The sequence below is a fragment of the Pelodiscus sinensis genome, chromosome 12 (assembly GCF_052426305.1).
Source record: "Pelodiscus sinensis isolate ZL-2025 chromosome 12, ASM5242630v1, whole genome shotgun sequence".
Classification (NCBI taxonomy): Eukaryota; Metazoa; Chordata; order Testudines; family Trionychidae; genus Pelodiscus; species Pelodiscus sinensis.
Window position 1 is genome coordinate 26,452,983 of NC_143063.1, and position 24,259 is coordinate 26,477,241.

The 24,259-nt window shown below is 39.0% G+C and overlaps 1 protein-coding gene across 14 annotated transcripts in view; it reads left to right on the top strand.

Annotated features, from left to right (window-relative positions):
• Window positions 1-10,747: 10,747 nt before the first annotated feature.
• Window positions 10,748-24,259, top strand: part of ZNF536 (zinc finger protein 536) — a 456,239-nt gene continuing 442,727 nt past the window's right edge. For 5 of the 14 annotated variants that reach the window (XM_089781479.1, XM_075940165.2, XM_075940164.2 and 2 more), the window contains exons 1-2: window positions 10,750-10,933; window positions 11,531-11,648. The gene's annotated coding sequence lies outside the window, so the exon portion shown is untranslated. Of the gene's footprint in view, window positions 10,934-11,110; window positions 11,649-13,136; window positions 14,220-24,259 lie in introns of those variants that run through there. The other 9 variants (XM_089781483.1, XM_089781480.1, XM_089781482.1 and 6 more) reach the window with 7 other exon arrangements.

Sequence of the window (24,259 nt, forward strand, 5' to 3'; positions counted from 1 at the left end):
TGGACGTGGGTGGGTGGGGAGGGATCAAGTGAGAATTACCTGTTGTGTCCTCTCCCTCTGGGGCATCCCTCAGGGGTATTAGCCCCTGTCAGCAGATAGGATACTGGGCTGGATAGACCATTGGTCTGACCCTGTATGGCTGTTCTTATGTTCTTATCTTAAAGATGAACTTCAAAGAGAACAAAAAGTAGGGCCCTGATTCCGTAATTGTTTATGACTATGAGTAATTTTCCATAAACTCAGTGGAGCCATCCACATGTCTAGTTTTATGGGGTCTGAGTATATGCTGGGATTTTATATTGCTGCTTTAGCATGTATACAAAAAAGCCCTGAATGTTCTTTACCCCCATCACTTCTCTTCCATATTCATACATCACTTGACTTTGGAATATCAGGAATCTCCACATTACTTCCCCACATTAATTGGGTGAGAGATGTGGACTGGAATGGTGGTGATGGATCGTTAACAAATAGCTCTTTTCTCCCTATTCTTACCTTACAGTTAATTAATTAAATAAATAAACAGATTAAATGGTTTAAATGGAGTAAAGAAAATTGTTTCCTACTCACTCAAGGGTCATTTCTTTGATCTCTGTGGTGCATATAGTGTAGTGCATATAGTCTTTGGGGATAGGCAAAATAATCTAAAGTAAAATAAATAAATAAAGGGTTGGGATTTTTTAGCAAAGGCCAAAAAACACCTTTCAGGAATCATAGTGTAGGGATACAGGGACAAATATTGTTATTTTTCTTTGACAATCCTTCAAAATTTCAGAAAATCTGGTGGGTAACAGCTATATTTGAAACATTTAGGTGAAAATGTTTTGTAAGATGTACTTGAGAGTAATGTTTTGTGTTCTTGGACTCCCTCTCTTGGTTGTGCAGTAGCAGTTGAATACCAAATTGTGTTTGTAGCACTTAATGTTATAGATGGAGTTATGCCTCAAACAAGGAAGTAAATAGAAAACAATATTTGTTTCAAATTCTACCAGAAAAAGGGAAGGGAGGAAGCTATGTGTGCCCAGAAATATGGCAGAGAATGAGATTCTTAGGGACACAATAAGGTTTTATTTTTAGAGCCCTTAAAGAGGTATGCGAAACAAATGAGAGAGGAAAAAAATGCCAGTTTATCGTTGAAGAAAGCCCCTTTAACCTCCGTTGAACTTGTATTCAGGATTGGTTAGGAAAGGCGTACATATTCTCTTTGAAGAAGGGCCAGGTGCTGAGGTATAGCAACAAAATTTTGGCAAGAAAATGTCAAAGCAAATCCAACTGTCCACGAAGCCTGGATTGAAGCACAACTGAACAAATCTTTGTGTGTTCACATACCTCTCAGGTGCTTTGCATTACATAGAGCGCTCTCTTTTTCATCCTAGTTTTCTCATATTCAGCTCTGCAGTGCCATCACTTTGCATTGTATTTTTTGGTGTGTATTTTTCAAATGTATATTATGAGCAGCCTTAGCCTGTGCCCTCCTCCTCAGAGCCAATGCAGCACTCTGCCTATAGCTCTTTCTGGTGTTGAGTCATGTGTGAGGAGGTGGCATAGCTCTTCCCAGTGTGTATAACAGAAACCTTGAACCCTGATCTACACTAGGGCATTATTTCAAAATAAACCCCTTCTCCAGTCGAATTTTTAAGTATAGTGTCCACATTACCAAGCCCATTATTTCAAAAAAACGGGCCACTTATTTTGAAACCTGTACTCCTGATTTTCTTGGGGAATACCATTAATTTTGAAATAGTTATTTTGAACTAGTATGGATGCTCCAGGGCTGTTATTTCAAAATAACTACTCCTCAGAATAATTTGAACTAATTATTCCCTAGAGTGCTTCCTGGGGCTCTCAGTCTGAGGTAGTGCATCCACATAACGGACCCTGCCTTGGACTAATTTCAATGCTTCCCTGTAGATAGGACATATTTTGATTTTGTTAAATTGGGAGTTAAGTCAATTTTAATACTTTCAAAATAGTTTTCTAGTGTAAACCAACCCTGAGAGAGTAATGGAAGTTTGAAAAAGTGGAAGGTGCAAGGGAGACAGAGAAAGAAGTGGAGAGGACTCCTCCCCTGGACTACACTCAATCACCTCTGGATGCCCCTTATTCTGAGCAGCAGGCTTATGGTGTCAAGCAAGAGATGTGGGGCATTGCCTTGTAGGGTTTCTCCAAGAGGGTAAGTCAGTTCCTGATTGAAGAATATGCCTCATAAGGACATATTTTGCATACTCTGAGTGAAGTCTCCTGTAAGCTTTACATGGAATGCCAGAGTAACCCATTTACACCATCAGGAGCAATGTTCACAGTCTTAAGAGCCGATGCAATGAAAAAGTGAACATTAAAGCCCAGAACCTGGCCAGTATACCCATAATGATTTTGTTTAGATTAACCAGAGATAAACTGCAAATAGAAAACTATCGTAAGGAAGGCTAAAGTATCAGAAGGGTAGCCGTGTTAGTCTGAATCTGAAACTGAACACTATCACCATTAAACAAAGACTGTGAATGGCTAGCTAACTACAAAAGCAGCTTCTCCTCTCTTGGCATTCACACCTCCAGATCAGCTACTAAAAGTGGGCTTCATGCTCCCTGATTGGATTCACCTTGTTATCTCTAGCCTGATTCTGGCCTGCATATTTATACCTGCCTCTGGAAATTTCTACTATATGCATCTGACAAAGCGGGTCTTTGCCCACAAAAGCTTATGCTCCGTCACTTCTGTTAGTCTATAACTTGCCACAGGACTCCTCACCGCTTTTGAAGGATGGCTAAAACAACTCTATTGCAGATAGAATAATATAACCCTCTACAATTTAACCCTTCCCCAGATATCCCCAGGGCATGGCTCCCACTTAGGCAAAGCCTAACTCCCAAACCATGCTGGTTCCAATTCTGGCTTGCATTCCAGTTCCTTACACCAATCTGCCTGAAAGCAGCTGAATCTTCTCACCCAGGAGTTGCTTTAATACAGGGGAGTTCCTTATGTACTAGTGTTATCACCTCTGAAACACAGAAAAACTGGCCACTTACCTCACTCTCTCCAAAAAAATGGTCCCAGTGCCAACTACAGATGTGTTCTACGAACATGTTCAGGAGAACTATTTTACACAACCACAACAACATCATCATTTTTACCTGATTTTCTTATTTGTCATTCCTTATCCTAGTGTGACTCAGCAGTCTGGTCTAGGTGGGAGTGAATTCTAGAACGCTCTGATGTGTCCAAAATTAAGAAAAACAGATCCAGCAGATTAAATCTTTTAACTGGAAAGGCAATACAAAAACTGGCCAGGCCAATGTCTGCCCCATACGTAGCGTAATGGCACTCTACCTGGCCCTTTGCATGGCTCAGTGCAGGCTGTGCCGAACACTTGCGCAGTGATAGGAGACAGAGAGCTGCATTTAGATTATTTTGGTCTGCTGGATGGCCCCTTAGGAATCCTTACAGACTTTGGGACTATTCTGGTTCACAACAGAACCGACACCCAGCAGCATCAGAATCCAATTAGTGCAAAGATGCCATACATCCTGGTGACCCCTCTTGAGAGGCACAGCTGAGAATTGGGTCCATTAGCTAAAACTACTAAGCATTTGTTTTTTAAAAAGAAGTGGCTTGCAAGCACAAATTTTGGTCAGTTTGAGGATGGCGGGGCCTGCTGCTACAAGCAAAGGACTGTGCATACTGTCTCTTTTCAAAGTCACATCTCCGTGACCACGGAGGCTTTGTGGAGCCTTTCTAAATTAACCCATTGCAAAATGTTATCCAGATCAGTCATGGATTCCTTGCTGATGACTAGGCCAGGGTCCCTGATTGAGGTCTCTTCTTTCTTGGTCTCTCACTGACATTTTCCTTGAAGTCCTCACAGAAGGGTAGATAACTCCATTTTGTGAGAGAAGAAAATACTGGAGCTTGTAAAAGATTGGCTAAGATTTTCAGTCCAGTTTCAATTTCAGAGATCCCTTTTCTTCTCTTTCTCTTATGATGATGATGATTTATTATTTGATAAAAGTTCCTGGCTTTAGATTTGCTCAAAAGTCCAAGTGGCCTTTCTCAGCCTCCTTTAGCTATTTTAAGAAGAGGAGAATTAATCTACTGTTGCAAGTGGAACGGTTTTTCCCTCCTCACCTTACTTTCTGTGGGGAGAGGCTGGATGGGAAACAAATGGTAAACCTCTGCGTGTGAAGCTAGGCTGCCCTAAAATTAATGGGACGGGTGTGCATGGGAAAAGGGACATGTAGGAACAAGGGTGGAGTAAATGGAATCAGAAGACCATCTTGTGTAGGTCTTTGCTATATCAGTACAAGAAGTACGTAGTCTTCCATGAACTTTAAATTATTATCTAGGCCCTGCAAAAGGTTTCTGAACCTCTTGCATACCTGTATATTATTTATGCTATTTGAGTGCCTAATTTTGAAGTGTAAAAGCCATCTGGGACAATATACCAGTAACTCCAGTTATTTCTCTCTAGACAAAATTGGCAACATTTTCAAACAACAATACACAGACATGCACAAACACACACAACCCCTAAATGGCTTTGGTGCCTAAGTCATTTTGTTCCAGAGTTGCTGGCACTTTCTGATCTGGCTGCAGACTTGGAAATACTATAAAGTGACATAAACGGGAACCTGCTCAATAGGATGTTCTTATGATGAAAGATTATTTATAGTATCAGAGTGTGCTAGATATTTTCCAAATGGAAAGAGAAGAGGCAGTCTTAAAGAGCTCCCTATTTAAGATGAACAATATAGAATGGACATAGACTAGGAGGAAGGGGAAACTAGATATAAGAAAAGTAGCTATGCTGATGGTTGGTTCCATGGTTGCTAACAAAAAAAAATGTAATTAGGAATGGGATAAATATTCCTAATATACGTCAAACATTTTCAGCCAACAATTCTCCCATGGGTGGTATGCTAGTATTTGGGAGGGATTTAAAAGTGGAGAGGGTAGTGATTTGCAGATGAGCTGAGGAAGAGAAGTCCACTAGTGAAGACTGCGTGGAGGAAGACAGTAGATACTTGTATGAAACAGTGAACAGTGCCATGACTGCTTATGGAATAGAGAAGATAGCATAACATGAAATAAGACAAGAGCAGATCAGTAGGCGAAGTGGAGTGGTGCAGGGCTATGAGAAGTGTTAGAGGAAGTGAGCCAGAGGAGAGAGGGGACGACACAGTTGAAACAACAGGCAAGGAATATAAACTTAGCTTTTTATGTGGGCAGAAGGGAAGGTCATATGGTGTTGGGGAGGCCCATAAGGAAGAAGTTAAACTAATTAAAATGGAAATCTAAGGGCCTAATATGAATGTTAGCAGCAGGCTAGAAGGAAACGGACAAAGTTAAGAGAGGTTGAAGAGAAAGAAGTGGCAAAAATTAGATACTACCTCATTAAGTGGGGCTAAATGCCTCAGAGCCTCAAAAGCTTACTCTTGGATCTTATCCCAGATATAAACAAACTGTATTAAACAGTTCATAAAAAGCTTGGTCTCTTAAGGACAGGTTAGGTATGAATTTGTTCCAAAATTGTATCTTACTGAAGAATCACTTCGGTTCTGGTGCAATCTTAGGTGGAAATTCAGCTATAGATTTGTCTTTTTCTGGATTTTTCTGGATTTTGATACATTCCTCTTCTTGCTCAATCACATTCCCTAAGCCCAATCATGTTCTTATGTTCTTATGTTGTTGTTGGAGAAATGTAAAAATTACAATAAACCCATCTGAGTCCAGCAGATTCAGTTGCCTTCAGAATTTGTGATAATTTAATAGTTTGTCCTGTTCAAGAAACTTTCCATAATGTCCATTCTCTGCCAACCTTGCCAAATCTTGTTGTCACTTGGAAGATTTCTGAGGCACTTGTGATGCCCAAAAGGAGATGATAGCAATATTTCGTGAATGGCCTTATAAACATCTGCTTAGCCTAGGAAGCAGAATTTGCTTGGTTCTACTAGCTGGTCCAATGGGAATGTTATTGCACTAGCGGGCATAGAAATTGTGTCTTCTACTAAGTGAAGAATATACCCTGCTCTCTTTAGTGCTTTATTGAGCTTTTTGAGTCTACGCAAGATGTAAATGTGCCCATTTTTGTTCATAACAAGTTCCTTGGGACAACATCATTCTGTCATTTCAGTAACAGGCTCTATTAGAGCATCCATGTCTGTCGCTCCATGTCTTCCATCATTTTGGAATGCATAAGACCAACACCCACTATGTTGTGGTGAATGTAAAGGGCACACTCCCACTATCCTTTTAAGTAAGATCTAGAGTGATGCTCTAAATAGGCCATGTTCTTAATTTCTATTTCGTATTTAATTGGCCCCTTCTCAAGGCTGTATTTTGGTACAGGACGTTACTAGCAGTGGCTTCATGACAAAGGTGTCAAACATGCTCCCTGCTTTAGCAGTTGGTATAGACTTTGAATTGACCCATGCAATGTGTTTGTGCCCTTATGCTAATAAGCACTATCCTTGTCTGCTCTAGTATAGAGGTAGGGCTCATCTCCCGAAAAATTTCTTTAAAAATCATCCCTGGCCCTGAATCGGTTTTAAATTTAACAGTGCTACTGAACATCTTGAGATTAACACCCAAGCCTGTCCGTGAATACTGTCTTTGGACACAAATATCAGGAAATAGGCATTACTCACCCTTGCTTAGGTTATCTCCTTGGTTCCTTTGCTTTCATGCTCTCAGTATCCTTTTTCTGGATACATTTTTGCGTATGTTTCCATTTGGGTAAAGGAACACCATCCTGTGTTTTTCCTCTTGCCCCACCCACCGTGGTTGTACCCAGGGGACACAAATGCTGTTAAGAGGCATATTTATTTTTGTTGTGGGGATCTTTTATTTGCTTGTCCTTGCCGTATGCCTCTACTCCTTTCTTGCTGGATGACTTTCATTGTGACTGATTCAGATCCCAAGGAGATAGTACTACCTGTTAGCTGAGACATTAACTATATGTTTCTGAAAATTCCGTATTTAAAGTCTCAGCTATTAGATGATGCCTCACATGTTTTTCCTTACTGATACCAAAGTTCTAAATATGCACTTTTTCCTTATAAAAAGGACTTTCATAAAAGCCTTTTGTTTTCTGTGGGTCTCCTCATCCTTTGTTAAAACTATGCTCATTTGTGTCTCACCTTCCTTTTTTGGAATGAAAGACTCATCAGACTTTTTAAGAACAATATTGTTATTCTTCTTCTCTCCTTTTGTTGAAGGCAAATGACTTATAAATATGCAGAAAGTACTGAATGACCTCTCTTCCCCTGCTCGCTGTATTAAGCCTCATTGTGTTTCAGAGTCTCATAAAGTGCTCTTTCCACTTAGGCTTTTTTCCATGGGTTTATCAAACTTGTGTCTGGTGGAGGCTAAGGTTTGGCATTCTCTTTCCTCTTTTTAGTGCTGGCGTGGGTCATAATGAGACCCTGTGTTCAGTCAAAATCACAGAAAAAGTCACTGGTTCCAGATCTTGGAAGGGGCTGAGTTGCAGGAGTGGACACTTTTTTGGGGCCATCCTGATTCTGATTTAGTGGGTCCCCTGTGTAAACTGGAGCAGCATCACGGCCATATAAATCTATGCCCAGGTGTGTGTCCTCAGTCTTAAGCGGTTGTCAGAAATAACTACTGCATAGCAGTGATCCAGCCACACCCCCTTTCACTGGCTACATGCTCCCATACAGGGACTGCTGTAATAAAGGTGCTGAGACCTGCTGCCTGGTTCTATACTACCCAGTGATTTACTTCTGTGCCAGATGAATTCTCAGGGGGCAGGTGCACTAATTTCATAGACTTTTTTGCATTGGTGGAGTGGTTCAAAGGGGCACAATGGAGAACTGGGCACAATGTCTTTTGACCCTGACAAGAAACTCTTAAGAGTAAGAAAATCAGAATAAACCTTTTCCTACATCCCTCCTGCCTGACTTGCTACTCCAGATTTAAAGAAATGATGCATTTTCTCACATAGAATATATATGATAAAGGCAGAGCTGACAAATTAAGAAGAGATGGTAGAAGCTGGGTTAGTGGAGTTTGAAGTGCTAGAGTTATAAATGGATCAGTGGGTTCTGGAGAAGAAAGGTTGGGTGGGAGAGAGGGAAGAATATACAGCCTGGGAGGGCATTGGATGATGTGGAAAGGGATGGGATTGAATACGAGAAGAGATGAAGAAGTGGTCTGGGAATATTGTGAAACCATAGCATGGATAACTCTCCGTGGACTCCTAACTCCCTGGAATCCTAACTCTCTATCCATCCCCAATTATTTAGCACTTTGAACCCCATCAAGGTCTTTTGTTCAAAGCTCTCGTCTCTGGGGTGATCCTAGCCCTAGTAAATATGAGCTGGTGGATGATAGGACTGAAAGGAAGTGAGGGACTTGCACTGAAGATATAGTTCTGAAAGCAACTTCAACAGGTTCATGCCTGAAGCTTCCTAAATGGGGGCTCTCAGGCAAGCCCAAGATTGCCTGCCTTGCTCTGCCTGTGGTGACCTGTCCATACTCTTGGGACACAGGAGGTCTTTAGTTGAGACCTCTCAGAGTTGAGATGGGCACTCCTTTACTGACTGGAAAAAGCTGATTTAATTGATTAGTCATCAAGGGTGAGCAAGTTCTCTCTCCAATTTAGAGAGATTAGAGCCTATTCTGAGCACCGACTTCCCTTTCTGGACACTTCTGCTTTTCTCCTGACGGCCTGCAATTGGTCACTCTCAATAGAGGAGGAAAAGAAACAAACAAAAGACATGGCCATCATTCTCGGGAACAGATGCAAAAACCTGTTTCTTGTTCTTTTGCAGCTCCGTGTGTCCTCCTGTGAGCAGCACATGCATCCCACAGAGAGAGAGAGAGGGAGAAAGCTAGTCCCTGGTTTAAAGCTCCTTTATGGTCAACCCATTTCACCTGTCTCACTTGGTTTTATCTCAGGAAAACTTACTTTAGATTTTTCCTGAGCTCCTATCCTACTGTAAATCTTTGATAGCCTTAACATCTCTGACCTCTGATTCCTTTGGGTGTCACTTGGCCCTGGTCTCTGAAAGGCACTATTTCATATAGAATTTGTACACTTAAGGCTTACGTCATAGAAAGCATTAGGTAAAATCCGTCACTCATACTTTGAAAGGAAAAGCATGGCTCTTTATGAGACTGCTAATAATATTCAGCTGTGATAGGGTTAAAAGGCAACATCCATTTCCCCATTATCTTGTTTAAAAAGTGCCTTTTTTAAAGTCCATATGGCGACTTCCTTTCGACCTGCTTTCCCATCCTCGTCTCTTTGTCAGGGCTGTCACTTATAAAGAATCACTTGACTTACAATAACAAGTTCAAAAGAAGACAGAATATAATCAGTTGATCCACGAAGAATTGAAATAAAGAACACCCCCACTGCTCCAGTTATCATTCCCATAGAGATAGTGATATTATTGATGTGATTGCTATGCTAATTTCTATAGAAAAAAACTTGTATTTTGGAATTTGTTCAAAGAGAATTTCAGACACATCAAATTGGAAAATGCAGCAGGAATTCTTAAACTTTTTAGTATAGGCATGGGAATTTTTTAAAGATTGAATAGTTGTGGACAACTATTCATAAACTCCACTTTAAAAATGTCAGTTGGGGGAAAATAGCTATTTTTCAGTTATTTTAGAAAGTTATTTTATTGCAGTTGCAACAAAAGTCTTACTTTACCTATAGCATTAGTAATACAACCTCAATAACCTAAAGAGCCAGGTTTGCACCAAATAATCCAGAAACAGAGACTGGGGATTACAAATGATGGGTACATTTAGGTCCAGTGTTTAGGAAGAGCTAATTAATAAATCCTCTTCCTCTGCAATTCCATAGTCTCCTTGGGAATTGCCACAAACATAAACTTTTTTTTCCCTTGGACTTCTATTTTAACTAGATGGATTCTGCTTGTGATGTTTTGCTTTTTATGTAGTAAACTGATTTAAAATGTATGCCAGTCATCTTCAGGGAACTCATTTCAGTCAAGATGAAACTAGTCTTACCTGAATCAATGTTTTAAGTGTCCCTGTGGCTCGGCATTTTGAATAATCAATCTGTCTCCATCGCTTCTTAATCATGCGCATCACAGTCTTTTTTATTTGTCAACCCTTTCGGATCTTGCCTTTTTGTTATTAACATGCCCCTAATGTCACATGCAAGCCATTCTTTAAAACAAGCTGCTCATTGGTGTATTTTGATACTTTTTATTATTACTAAATCTTTTTTCCCATAATTACACCACAATCATTATATAATCCCATAACAAAGAGTCTATTGAGGCACCATGCTTTTGTCAACTATGGGACACAGAATCCATAATTGCATTATTCAGCTTCCCCCCCCCCCCCCTTGGCTTTGTAGAAACATAACCTATTTCACCAGTCGCATTTGCACCTTGTTTGCTTGGATATATATTATTTACTAAATCGTTGCCCTGCGGATAAACCTAGTAAAGTTGCTTTAAAAAAGTTATTTGTTTGATAATTAAGTCCTGAAAACCCATCTTTTAATGATTATTCCGAACCCATAAGGCAGAGAACCTCCATGACGTTTTTCTCTAAGTTTAATTACCGTATGCTAATTTCCTTGCCTACTACGTGATTAATTAAAATCATATTTTCATAATCATTTGGCACTAGTATTGTTTTAGAATTATCATGATCCCCTAAATAGTGTATGTAAATAAAGTCGGCTCTAATGGAAAGAATCAAAATGCAACGCTGAAGACCTTTATGTGTTTGTATGCATGCGATTGGCAACATAACTGGCTTATTTACATTAAATACGCCACAAGGTTACAGTGCAGATCAACGTCACTTTATCGCTGATTACTTCTCTTAAACGCCGGAGCTGTGACTGATGCTCCGGTCCCGTTGTCCACCAAGATTTACCCTGGAGTTTTAAAAAGAAACAGACTTGAAATAGTTTCAGGAGCAGGTAAGAACGACGCTTTAAAAAAAAACCGGTAATCTCTTCGCGCTTGATAAAAAATTGTTTAGTAAAAGGCAGGAATGCAAGTAAAGCCAGGCGAGGGGGGTTGATCTATGTCTGAATAACAAGTCTGACAATCAGAATGTGTTCTTAGAGAATAGATAGATTTTAATAAGTGTGTTTACATGAGCTCAAGGTCAAGACCAAGCTGCGCTGTGTTAAATGGTTTCTTAGTTGCTAGACAGAGAGAAAAAATGGACGATCACAGACCATTCTTTGTAGATTATTATATCAAGGGTTCAGCTTTTGGCTCATCAAAGCTAAATGCCGCAAGACCTATCTAGTTGCTGTGAATTATGCCAAGACGACAATGGAGTGCTTTTTTAATGGTACAATGCATTTCACCTACCAGATAGGGGGAGTCCAAGCTGAAAGATGGGAATGTCTTGTGATGTTGGGTGATCAGTATCAATGAAGGGGGTTATTCTGAAAAGAGACAGATTAAAATAAAGCGCTCTTTACTCGGGATGTGTGGCAAACAGTTAGGAGGGCTAGCCACAGTGGGCAATTGTGACAGCTCCGCGCTCCACTTTTCCCCCTCAGCCCAAGAAAATGATCAAGTCAATCATGTGGACATGCTTCATTATTCATTGAACACAATCTTTTACAACGCTTCGTTTACGTGCCGGAGTTTCTTCTACGCTTTGCTTTAAATTGTAAGGTAAGAAAGACAAAGGTAAAAAGGGGGGGTTTCAGGCTCCGGGCGGCTCCCGGGAGCGATGAAAGCGGCTCCAAAGTCAGTTTGGACTATTTTTTTTATTTCTTTTTAATCATCGCAACGGGGCCTGCGTTTTCCACCGTGATTAAAAAATACAGTATAATTAAATATCCATAGCAGTGACGTTTGCAAGCAGGGCTGTCAGGGGAAAAGCAGAAAAGAATGAAAGGAGCCGAGAAGCCATTGAATGGCGCTATAGAACTTAGCCTGAAGAAAACCCTCCGGTTTGCCCCCTCTTTCTCTCGCGTTTCTTTTTTAAAAACCGTTACTTAAAATAAAGAGAGAGAAGAGACAGGAGTTTGCTTGGTGTGTGATAACGTGGGTCGGGCAGGAGCAAGTTAGCTCCCCGCAGCTCTGAGAAATCCTGCCGTTAAGTTGCCCTGAAACTTTTTTGTTTTAAAGGGTTGTAGCGGAGTAAAACTTTGCTGAAGTGACTTTAAACGTGTCCTCCCGCCCCCTCCTTGCAGGATCCCGGCTACCCGGAGTGTAATTTGTAAACTCCCTCCTTTTTTTTTAATCAAAGTTAGCTGATGCATACCATGTGTCAAACTTGTGAGACTCAAGTGCCTAAGAGACCTGCCATTTTGTGCTCTAATCGACCTCTTATGAATAGGAGCCGTGCATAATGCTTTGAGGAACGTTATGACATTCAAGTGTGCACTAAATGTCAGCTCAGGTTTAAAACCTTTTAGCAAGGTAAAAGAGCATGCCTGGAAACCCTGCAGAAGGCGCAGGGAAGCACCTGTCAGCCAGAAATCCAGGGCATTTTTAATGTAGAGGGAAAAGTAACAGGTTAAAGAGGAAACTTAAATGGCAATTCCAGGAGATAAGAGAAGCGACATTCGAGGAACTGGGCTCTGTCAAGGCTTCAGCGTTCATTTTGGAGGGGTGGAGGGGCTATCTTTTAAAAAGTGTTGCGATGGAGTGACTGGTAGTCTCTTCGTTTTTAGCACACCGGGGCGGCACTGATCTTTACTGCTCTGAGAATGATTTTGCAGGGATGAAGTGCTGAGGAGAACAGCCGTAGGCGGGGGCACAGGATCTGTTTCGAGATTTGAAATAAAAGGACATTCTTTGATGTGTAGGAAAGAATCTAGATGTTAAGGCGCCCATCTGTTGCAGTTTTGCAAATAATTAATATCTGTATGCATATGTATATGAGGAAAGGTTGAAAGAAACAGGGATGCTTGAGAACTTAAAAAAGAGGGTAGCCTTTTAAAAGGGTCTGTAGTTCTTTCAAGGAGACTCTAATACAGGTTTAACTGGGTCCATCCGAGAAAAGTTAGTTTTTTGACTCCTGTATTATAATTGCTATTAGTCGAGACACAAAATCCACCTGGCTGCAGAGTATTAAGTCGTTTTGTACATTCCTGTACTTTGGGGAGGGGCAGAGAAATTTGGGTGGGGGAGAGGTAAAGTATAACAGGAGGAAGGGTTAAGCAGCCTATTTACGTGCATGGATGTTACTGTTTAATGGTTTTTGTTTGGCGGATATTGTTATGTCTATAACAGTGTCTAGGCGGAGACGTGATTTGTCAGATCCCTTCATTTTCACTTTAGCAGAAAATGAGCTGGCTAAGAGGAGAGTCCTTGCAATCTGAAGGCACTGAGGCTGCTCTGTTTGTTATTCCACATGCATGGGCAAACAATGAGAATACAAGACAGATAACAGGCAGTTCTAGAGGTACTGGTCTTTGAAAAGCCCCTTCAGAAAGCATGTGTCCTACTGTCTGTGGGCTTTAGCATGTAGAGCACTTTTCGAGCTGTGCATTTTCCCCCCGTGCAGTTTAAAATAAATCCAACAGGGGCCGTGTTTGCTGAGCTGATTTGACCGGTTGATACAGATCCCAGTGGCGAGCCTCCCTGCTTATGTGGAAAAAAAGACTATTTTAAGTGTCATAATTAAGTTTAGAATCCTTGTTTGGGTTCATTCACGGCTGGAAATGAGAGAGACTGGCTGCTTCGAGGTCCTTTCTGGAGGGGACTGGCCCAACGCCTGCGCACGGTCAGCTGGAGAAGAATGTTTTCTAGTTTAATATTAGAAACTATATTTTTACTTGTTTAAACCGGATTTGATTATTCCTGTGGCGATCCCCCCCCCCCCTTCTATCACTCAAATCTTTGTTCATTGTTCAGTGACTGTGGCAGGCTGCTTAAGTGTACAGAGACCGAGGGGGAGGCCCCCTTGCTGGTTTGATGTTGAAATAGTAAACCGGAATGAGGAGGGTGGCTGGAAAAGTGGACATTGGAGCTTTAATTAACTTCAGGATGCTTCAGCGAGGACCAGAGCATAGTAATGACGTTGCCTCATAAATTTGCCCAGTGCAGTGTGTTGCATTGAACTATTACAGTATCACCGTCATACTGAATATTCACTACCTAGCCGGAGCAGATTTCCATAATTGGACTTTTTTTTTTAATGAAACTTGTTTGCCAAACCCAAGCCCAACCAAAAACCCAAGTGAAAACCGCGGCGATCTGCATGATTATAAAAGGTTCAAACCTATTCGAAAAGTAAGTGACCTGCCTAAGTACATCAATAGGTTAAGTGAAAATAAGACGAGAAATGCTTCTGAAAGCTGTACATTCCCTGTGTGGTCTCTTGGGTTGTTTCTCTATAGCGGGATTTTGTGTAGCCTGAGGGATTTTAGGTTGTCTGTCGACTTTCATAACTTTTCCCCTCATGCTTCTTACACAAGGTGAGGTTTTTGTGGAGTGTCTGTTTACCTGTATGATACTTTTTTTGGAGGGGTGAGTGGGGAAGGAGATAGACTGGCAGATAGATTAGCAGTTCTAGGGATCTGAGGTGTATAGTTACAGCTACTGTGGAAGCTAAATGTGTACTGCTTTTCATGAGTTCATCACTAAATTTCTCTGATTACTCAAAGGTCGTGTGTGTGTGTGTGTGTGTGTGTGTGTGTGTGTGTGTTTTAAAACACAGTTAACTAAGCTGTTAGTCTATAAATTACAGAGGTAAAGCCAGGGTCTTAATACCCTGCAGCACCCCACTTTTATATATAGTTCACTAATATAGAGTGAAAATTAGTAGAGTAATTAGAAATGCCAGAAAACTTAAAGTGTAGCTGTAAATTGTAAGTGACAGTCATCCCTCCTAAACTAGGTGACTGGTTTAATATTCATTCCAGTTTGAGGAACAGGGTCTAGAGTGCTTTTTTAAAATTGTGATCCTTATTTTGGAAATGCAATGAGATGAAGTTTTAAAATCAGGACATTTAAAAGCTTTACCTCTTAAAAGGAGAGTAGTGAGTTGGTCAGTATAAAGTAGTAAGAGTGCTAAGCCTGGGTATAGTTCATGTCTTACAACAGTGTTTCTCTTTCCTTCTTGCTGAAGGCTGTTTTAGTTATGATGTCATTCTGATAGTGGAGAGCAAATGTCTCCTGATTCTACCATTAAACGCCTGGCTGATTTGCCTGATAATGATAGCATTGACGTCCTGCTCCTTGACAAATGCAAGCCCTATGAGCCCTGTGAATTAACTTTTTCCCCACAGATGAGAGCTAGCTAGCTTTAGGACTAGTATTATGATGTAGCAGCTCTTCTTTGACAGATTACTCTGAACCCTCTTCATTTTTGCAACAAAAAATGCTCCCTAAATACCATTTATATTGTAACGCAGTTTGGGCCTGATTTTCAGAAATGATCAACCTGTAGTTCCCATTGACTTCAGACACATATGTGGGTGCTCAGGATCTCTGAAAATTAGTCCTCTGTATTCATTAGACAGCTAATCTTTTTTTTTAACTTTGACAACTGGAAGGCTTTTTGATTTGTAGTTGCAACAAGAACAGTTTGAGATACATATCTTCTATATTATCTATGTTCCTCTTTATGTTGCACTTGTTTTTTATTCAGATTACAATTGGTTGTATTTTTATTAACGATGTACAATTGGTTGTTTTTTTATTCATGTTACTGTTGGTTGTATTTTAATCTTTCAGAAATCATAAATTAATTACTTAGAAGTTCAAAGAACATCATAAACAGAAAACACTTCCAATTTGATAAACCACTTAAAATTAGTTTGTAAGAGAATATGTTCACTAATGTTTGAGATGTTCAGTAGTAGGAATCTTATTCCAGTTGATTCTTCCTTAAGCAGAGTACACTTACTGATGTTTGCTTTTTCTTCAGACCCTTAGATGTGACATTATGTTTATATTGCTGCAAGTGAATGGGATTTAATGTTTTATTTTAAAAATTAGCAAGGTATTTTTAATGTTCCTTTTCATTTACTGTTCAAATGATCATGAACTCAGTGTCTGTACTCGTGAAAAAGGTTAGTCTTCATGTTACATTTTCAGCAAATTTGTCAAACTCTTTCTATTTTAAAGCAATGTTTTGCAAAACAGTTCCTGAAGATAACAATTGTTATTACAGAAATGCTGTACTAAAATGATTTCAGTAAGTTTGCAGTGACTTTGTCTACTGCACTGAAGAAAAAGGTATTGTTCTACAGGCTTTCCTAACTTCTGAGAATACTTGAGTGAGATCTCTGATGTTCAGCAAGTTGTCTGGCATGGTTTTCATTGAAGACTTATATTATAAAGAGGCTGACTGTTAGATTTTTGTCCATGCAGAGGCCAATAACCCAACCCATTCATGATCGGAGAAGAAAGTGAGTAGTCTGGAAGTTGCAGCATCAGTACCACTATTTAGCTTTCAGCAGTGAGGGCAATGCTGAGATAAAAAAATTGTGAACTTCAGAACAGAAAGCTGAAACTTTAGGTTATTCACCCACCATAGGGGCTGTAGGTAACCAGGGAAATTTACATGAGATCTATAAAATCCACCAGTCCATTGAAAGGAGCTATTCTTATTTCCCATAGTAGCACACAGTTTCCTCCAGTGTAAGAAAATCAGGATAGGTCATTTTTCCAAATATTTCTTTTTGCTTGAAGTTGGCTGTGAATTGCACAGGTGTCTTTGAATAAAAAAGGCATTTGCAAAGATTTATATGAACTTCATCAAAACATCCAAAAGAAACTAGTAAATGGATTTATTTATGAAGTCTGAATGAGGACAATTACAGCTTTTTAGCATCTACTGATTTAGCATGTTTTGGGAAAACATAAGTGCATTTCACTCTGCTTCTGAATTTCTCTCAGATTTCTGAATAGACCTATCTAATCTCTCCCTAATGCTAAAAACAGGATGGTGTTTGGAATGTCATTTTTTATTCCTCTATTCAAACTTTGTATCCTCTGTTTCATCCTTCATTTCCTCTTTGTGGGGGCATTATGTGCCTATGTATCATAGGTGCAAGTGGATTCAGGAGAGAAGGAAAATATAATATGTATTTCCCCTTTTCAATAAATATGAATACCCTTATTATTGGCAAGAAAATATGAAAATCCAAATTATTTCTAACAAATGCTTTTTGAAAACAGATGCTTACAGAGCAAGAAAAAAGAATGAAATACTGGGAAATACATGTATGTATGTAAAAGTAAAATAATTTTGAAACATTTAAGTGGATGATCCTAGGAGATGTTATCAAAATGTGTATTTCTAGGTTAAGGTTAGGTGAAGGGTCCAGGGAACTGCTAACAGAATACAGAACTTTTCACAACTAAATCACTAGTTAGAGTCTGACCTTGGTCAGAAGTGACTGAAAACAATTAAGATATGATGGATTTTTGGTGACCAACATAAGACGAATTGGTGGTGTCAGTCCATTTCTTAGCAGATCCTCAAAAACACATTGACGTTGTCACTCTTATTGCCAATTTCAGCAGTGAAGCTAAACAGTGAATGAACATGGAGATTTGGAGTACCCTTACACTCCTAGTAATGATCCATATTAGAGATAAAGCACACCTTTAAGGCAATGAGGAAAAATTTGCATGGCCCCTGCCCAGCTGAACTAGTTCTGTAACTAAACAGAGAAATCCTGAAACAGAGAACATGCTATACTCTGAATCTTTCATATATATTGAAATTCACTTAAAATTTCACATGCATCTTGTGGACTTGTTAGCTAACCAGATGTATCAAAAAAGAGAATTATGGTAGATTAATTGTAATTAACCTAGTAATATGTGCTTTTCATATTTATAGGATGGGCCCCCAAAAGTATTTTAAATTCACCATTTTTATAGGCCTTTATCTAAACACACTATTGAGATTGTTGTTAAAGAGCCCGGAGTCAAGAGGTCAAGTTGAACTAAATGAAAGACAAACAGTTTGTCATAACACCCCTATGGTTTAAACACAAATCAAGAAAACTGCATCAAAATAGCCACAGTAGCAGCAGGGTCTGATCCCCCTTCACACTATGCATTGCAGCATTTGCCCTTTGTCAGGCTTACATCAAAAAGCAGAATAAGAGGATTCTTCATAAATAGATTGTCAGATTTTTTTTTTTAAAGTCAACATTACCTGTTGTAGGAGGACTTTTGAATAGGGGCTGGAGTGCCTAATAATAATTAGGATAATTGTTCTCAGCACTTGCGCAGTGTTTTACATCTTGATAACATTGAACAAGCATCAGGGCTCACATTTTCAAAAGTGGCTGCTAATTTCTGGAACTTCAATTTAAGACATCTAACTTTAGATACTTGGGATTTTTAGAAGAACTGAGCGCCACAGATACTACTGGAATCAATGAGCATTTTGGGTGCTCAGCATCTCTGAAAATCAGTCACTAGGTCCTGGTCTACACTAAGGTGTTATTTCGAAATAACCCCCCTTATTTTGAAATAGTAAGTGGAGTGTTCACACTACGCAGCCTGTTATTTTAAAATAACAGGCTGGTTATTTCAAAATCTGTACTCCTGCTTTCCTTGGAGAATTGTGCTTATTTTGAAATTGTTATTTTGAATTAGCGTTTGTGTAGACGCTCCAGTGCTGCTATTTCGAAATAACTACTCCCCAGAGTAATTCAAAGTAATAACTCCCCAATGCTTGCAGGGGCTCTAAGCTGAGGTAGCACATGCACAATATCAGAGCCTGCCTCGGACTAATTTTGAGGCTTCCTTGTAGTGTGGACAGGCTATTTCAATTTTGTTATGTCGGGAGTTATTAAATCAATTTTAGTTGTTTTGAAATAGTTTCCTAGTGTAGACATGCCCTATGTGTCAAAATTAGATGCCTAAAAAAGGAGACGCTCACAATTTAGAAAATTTGGCCCTCCTTCATTGATGGTATTAGCTGATTTTACATATACAAAAAGCTATGGCCTGGAAGTTAAATTACTTTTCTAAAGCCACAGAATGAGCAGTAGTTGAGAAGTGATTATGTGCTCAGGGGTTCTGACTTCTAGTTAGATGTCACTGCTCTCTTCTACATTGCCAGAGTGCAATGAGTGAAGTCCTGGCTCGGTTGACATCAGTGGGAGTAGTGCCATTGACTCTATTGGGGTTAGGATTTCACCTAACATATGTGGTTTCAGAGTTCTGTGGTTCTTCTTTCCATGATAAGTTTTTAGCAGCTTTAATGCAATTATACTCTCACTTCTGGGAAATTTCTTCACTCTGCTAGTGCCTTGTGTCCCATCAGAATCCCACCCCCTATTTGTGTCCTGGAGATGTTTCCTTCCAGTCCTTCTGTTTGATGAAGACTGGAGCCCTACTGCTCCTTGCTACTGAGTAACATCCTTACCCAGCGCTGAATATTGCCTCTCCAGCAGTCCTAGCTTCTGCTGGTTTGGAGAATGAGAGATTGAGAATCAGGCCTGGGCAAACCATGCTAAGTTAGGGGGCAGACTTTCATTTATTTCTAAATGATAGCATAATTTGTATGAACATTATTTTATTTCATTGCTGTAAAGTGGTCTCCATAGATTTGCACTGACATTGTTACTTTTAGCCTTGTCGTTGGAATATCGTCTATCACAGATGGTAGAAATAGGTGTATTTATTAGGTGTAATAGGTCTGGTTAAATCTAAAGTTTAGGAAATGGGGAGTAAATAGGAAACTCGGAAAGAATTACTTCATGCAAAGAGTAATAAGCATATGAAATAAGTTACAGGAAAGGCAATAGAACTAATAAGTATAAATGAGTTCAAGAGAACCGAGACTTGCTGCTGGAAAAATTGTGCAAGCTCTGATAAGAAAAACAAGGTGATGCAGATTAAGAGGTGGCTAAATAACTTTTTCCTTTTTCCTAAAATTTCTTATTTTAATAGATTTGCATGAACATACAATAGTGAAGTTTTATTTTCATGTAAAGCGATAACAGTGTTTCCATACTCACTACAAGCTGTGTTATCCTGCACTTTAATATCCATAAAACTAAGTTAACCATCATCTGTCATAGATGGCAAAACAATTCCTCCTTCAATTTCTACCGGAAAAATTCTGATAGCCATCCAGCATCGTTTTTTGACTTTTTCTGGCATGTGCAGAAGTAAGGTTTGTAAACTTGAAGCATTAAAGTAAGTTTGTGTCATGCTTCTACATATAATGCCATTATCAGATATTATATAACCCATCCTGCAACTATGGCTACCGTAGAGTGAAAAATTCATTAACTATTGGTGTAAAGCTCAAGTAACCTGCACATTTGATTAACTGGCAACTGATATTTCCCATGAATGTCAGATAACAAAGCTTGTACTGTACTTGCATTGTCATTTTCATGAAAGCTCTATAATGATACTAAGATGCAAGGCTGTATGAAACTCAGGGTTTGTATACCAAGCCCTTTGTGTTACGGCATTTGCTGATCTAAGTGTGACAATGGAAAACTCTATACTATAAATCTAGTGTACTGGTTAAGAAGTGACTTGTACTGAGGCAGGTTAGAGCTGTAATAGTACAAATTACCTTCTACGCTGATGCCAAAACATCTATACTAATAGTTTGCACATGATTACAGCTAGACTGGCAAATCAAACTCCTATGTAGACAAGGAGTAATGGTTTTCTTCACAAAGGTTTGTGTGAATATTTTCATTGGTTTCAACCTATATGCGTGCAAAGCAAAACTCATTTTGAAACTGCTGCTTCACTTGGTTTTGCATCAAGATCATGTTTAACGGAAAAATTCACACAGTTTTGACATAAAACTTCTGTTTGGTTTATATTTGTTGGGAAAATACATAAAGGTTAGCAAAAGGTGTGACTCTGTCTGCCATGAATGTAATGGGACTGATAATTCTTCCAATGAAGCCAAAGACAAAACTCTCTCTGATTTCAATGGGAGCAGGTATGGGCGACGAGGTATACCAAATCCCCAGAAGCAGGTGAATCTGTTGTGTGGCTTCTATTTTTATAACGAACCCTTTGCACAATTCTAAGTTGTCTCTTTTTAATGTCAAAAGCAGATCCTCTCAGACAAGTGCATGAGATCATGCTCAAACCAAAGTTTTTATAGTTTCATTGCTTCATGTACATAATCTTCAGTGTTTCATTTCTTCAAATTTCAGGGCTTTATGGTTTGAAAAGGCAGAGCGTATAGACTGCCCCAAACTAGAATTTATAATTAAAGTGAGTATATTTTACCCTTAATTAACGTGCTCTACTAAGTAATGGGTCTGTCCTTCATTGATTCATTGGGAATGTGCTGTAGGAATGTGTAAGGGGTCTGTTCTTCATTGATTCATTGGGAATATGCTGTAGAAATGTGATTCTTATTGTTAATGGAATCAGTGGAAGAGACACACTATAATTTTGGTCTCCTCTTATTAATACCATAAGTAAGATAACATCTAGTAGAATATTTTATTCTCAGTATTACTGTTATTCTTTTAAAACACTCTTTAAAGTATTTTAGATCTTTTAAAAATAGTGTTTTTTTTAAAGAAAAAGCTCATTGATAAGAACATGAGTTTTATTCAAGTGCCAAAAGGTACATGCATGTGCATACTTATATACCATATCTATGAATATTGAACATGCCATTAGGCAAAGGAACAATAAGGAAAATAAAATTTCCACATTGGGCCTTCATTATTATGTTTTTATTTGTTTTATTGCCAGCAGTGGCCTGAGTGTGCGAGGTGCTTTCCAGACAGCAGAGAAAGCATGGTTCCTTTAAGAGTTCATAATATAAAACATGAACAAACATTGCCAGGGATGGAAGGTGCAATATGCAAATGAAATATAAAAGCCACATACTTATGGGTCCTAGTGATAATATACATAGTTTGTAATCCAGTGTGGATTTTTGTTGCTGTCGTCTCATTCAATATATTATGTGTTTGAACTAAACTGATCTACAGTCCAGTCCTGCATCCCTTGTAAGATTGGGGATTGTGTGCATAAGGAATACACAATTAGTCTCTTAGATTGATAACTCCTTGGGAATAGGAGTGGTTTCTTTTCTGTTTGTACAGCACTGAGCACACAGTTGGCACTCAGTAGCTGGTAACAGAGAAATCGTACATGAAGTTGTTTAATGAAGCTGGGAGTTACAAGGAAGATGATTATGTTAGAACTTCCATTCCTGTGTAGAAACTCTTGGGAGAGGGACACAGATAAAGAGAACTATGTGAAATTCCCCTTGAAGTTTCCTAACAAGTATTTCTTCAAGAAGGAAGAATTTGTTGAGCTGTGGAATTGGAATGACATAAGAATCCATGGGGAGGAGAGTCAGGAGATGTGCACATTCATAGCTCCTGTCTGCTCATGGCTCCTCTTCTCACCCTTCTCCCTTTGTCCTATTTGGGGAATACTTTGGACCCATATTTTTCAAAAGTTGTTTTCATTAGCTGAGTGAATACTGTGTGTGTTATTACATCCAAATATTTTTTTAAATCCTACACTTAATCATTTTGTTATTTCCTTGTTTCTCATTTTACTTCCTTTGGAAACATAAAAGAAGCTGCTCTGGTTACTCTTTTTTTTGTTTGTTTGTTTTGTTTTTTGTTTTTAAATCAGTTTCTGTTTATGGCTGCCATCCACTTGTCCAATCCTTGGCTAGCAAAAAATGGGTACAATAAAACTTGTTTTCAGTAGAACTAAAAAAAATAATCATGGAAACTTCTTTCTATTGGTTTTAGATTTCTGCATAATGTTGTTTTTTCAAAATCTATATTAATGTTAGAGTTTATCCCTCTAATTTTAGTGTAACAATCTGAAGAGTTAGTTTTCCCCATGAAAGCTTGTGTTTTTGTTAGTCTCTAAGGCTATGTCTACACTGCAGGACTATTTTGGGATACTGGAAGTATCCTGAAACAGCTATTCTGCATCTATTGAAGCAGTCCAGTATTTCAAAATAGATTTCAAAATAATGGGCAGCTTATTCTTATCCTGGTAACCCTTGTTTCATGAAGGGCATCTCAGAATGGCAAGTTATTTTGGAATTTGTCACTGTCTAAGCTATTTCAAAATACACTTGAAATAAGCTACGTAATTTACATGATGCAAATTGTGTAACTTATTTTGAGCTAAGGGTGCTGTGTAGACATACCCAAAGATGCCACAGGACTACTTTTTTTTTTTTTACAAGTTGTTTTTTAAAATTACAGACTGACATGACTACCCCTTTAAGACCTTTAAATATTATAATGCATTTCTTATATTTCTGTAGGGGAAAAAAGGAGTCTGATCCATAGTCCATAGAAATCAGTGGGAGCCTTTCCATAGATTTCAACTGGTTTTGGATCATATCTATGTTTAACAATATCTGTTTAATATCTGTTAAAGTTAGGTAAAATAGGCTTACAAATTTAGACATTTGCAAGTTGTTCTCTTACAGTGTAGTTCAATAGAAGAGTTTTCGCCCTTCAGGAAAGAAAAAAGACTTAAAGTAGATAGGTCTGAATCTACAAATGATATGCATGTATAATTCCCATTGGAGCAAATAGGAGTTTTGTGTGCGTAGAGCTTACAAAATTAAGTCCTTCATAAATTCACCATAGTACAGGCAGTCCCCGGGTTACGTACAAGATAGGGACTGTAGGTTTGTTCTTAAGTTGAATTTGTATGTAAGTCGGAACTGGTACATATTGTAGGGGAAACTCTAGCCAAACATTTCTCCAGAGCTCAGTTTTATTCTCCCACACCTCACTTCCCTCAGTCCTTTATTCTCAAGCTGAGTTGGGGGGGGGGGGAGGGCGAGGCGCTAGCTTCGCGTCTCCCTGGTCTACTGGGGGAAAGCAGCTAGTGTGGGGTTGCCTCACCCCGTTTGTAAATAGGGATCCTATGTAAGTCGGATTCATGTAACCCGGGGACTGCCTATACAATGTCAGCAAATGGTTATTCATATGAATTCTAATAAATACTTAAATTAATATGACTGAAAATGCTGTTCAAGTTGTGTGTTCAGATGGGATGTTTATTGTTTTGGTGTACAATATGTTTTGTAACAAATGGCTGTTTGCGGGACAGTTGAAATCTATAAAGACTGCCTTATTCAGCCCAAGTGATGCACTACACACCTCCAAAGATCTGTAGCTTTGTAAATCAGGTTTTGGCTGGATGTGGAGACACAAACTTTCCCTCTTCTCTGAAACATTCCTGTATAATATAAATAGAACAACGAGGGTCATGTTAATTGAGCATATTTATGCACACCAGTAGTTGCACAGCAAAGTGTGTAAAAAGGATGAATACACTACCTGCATTTGGAAAAAAAGCTTCACTCAGTG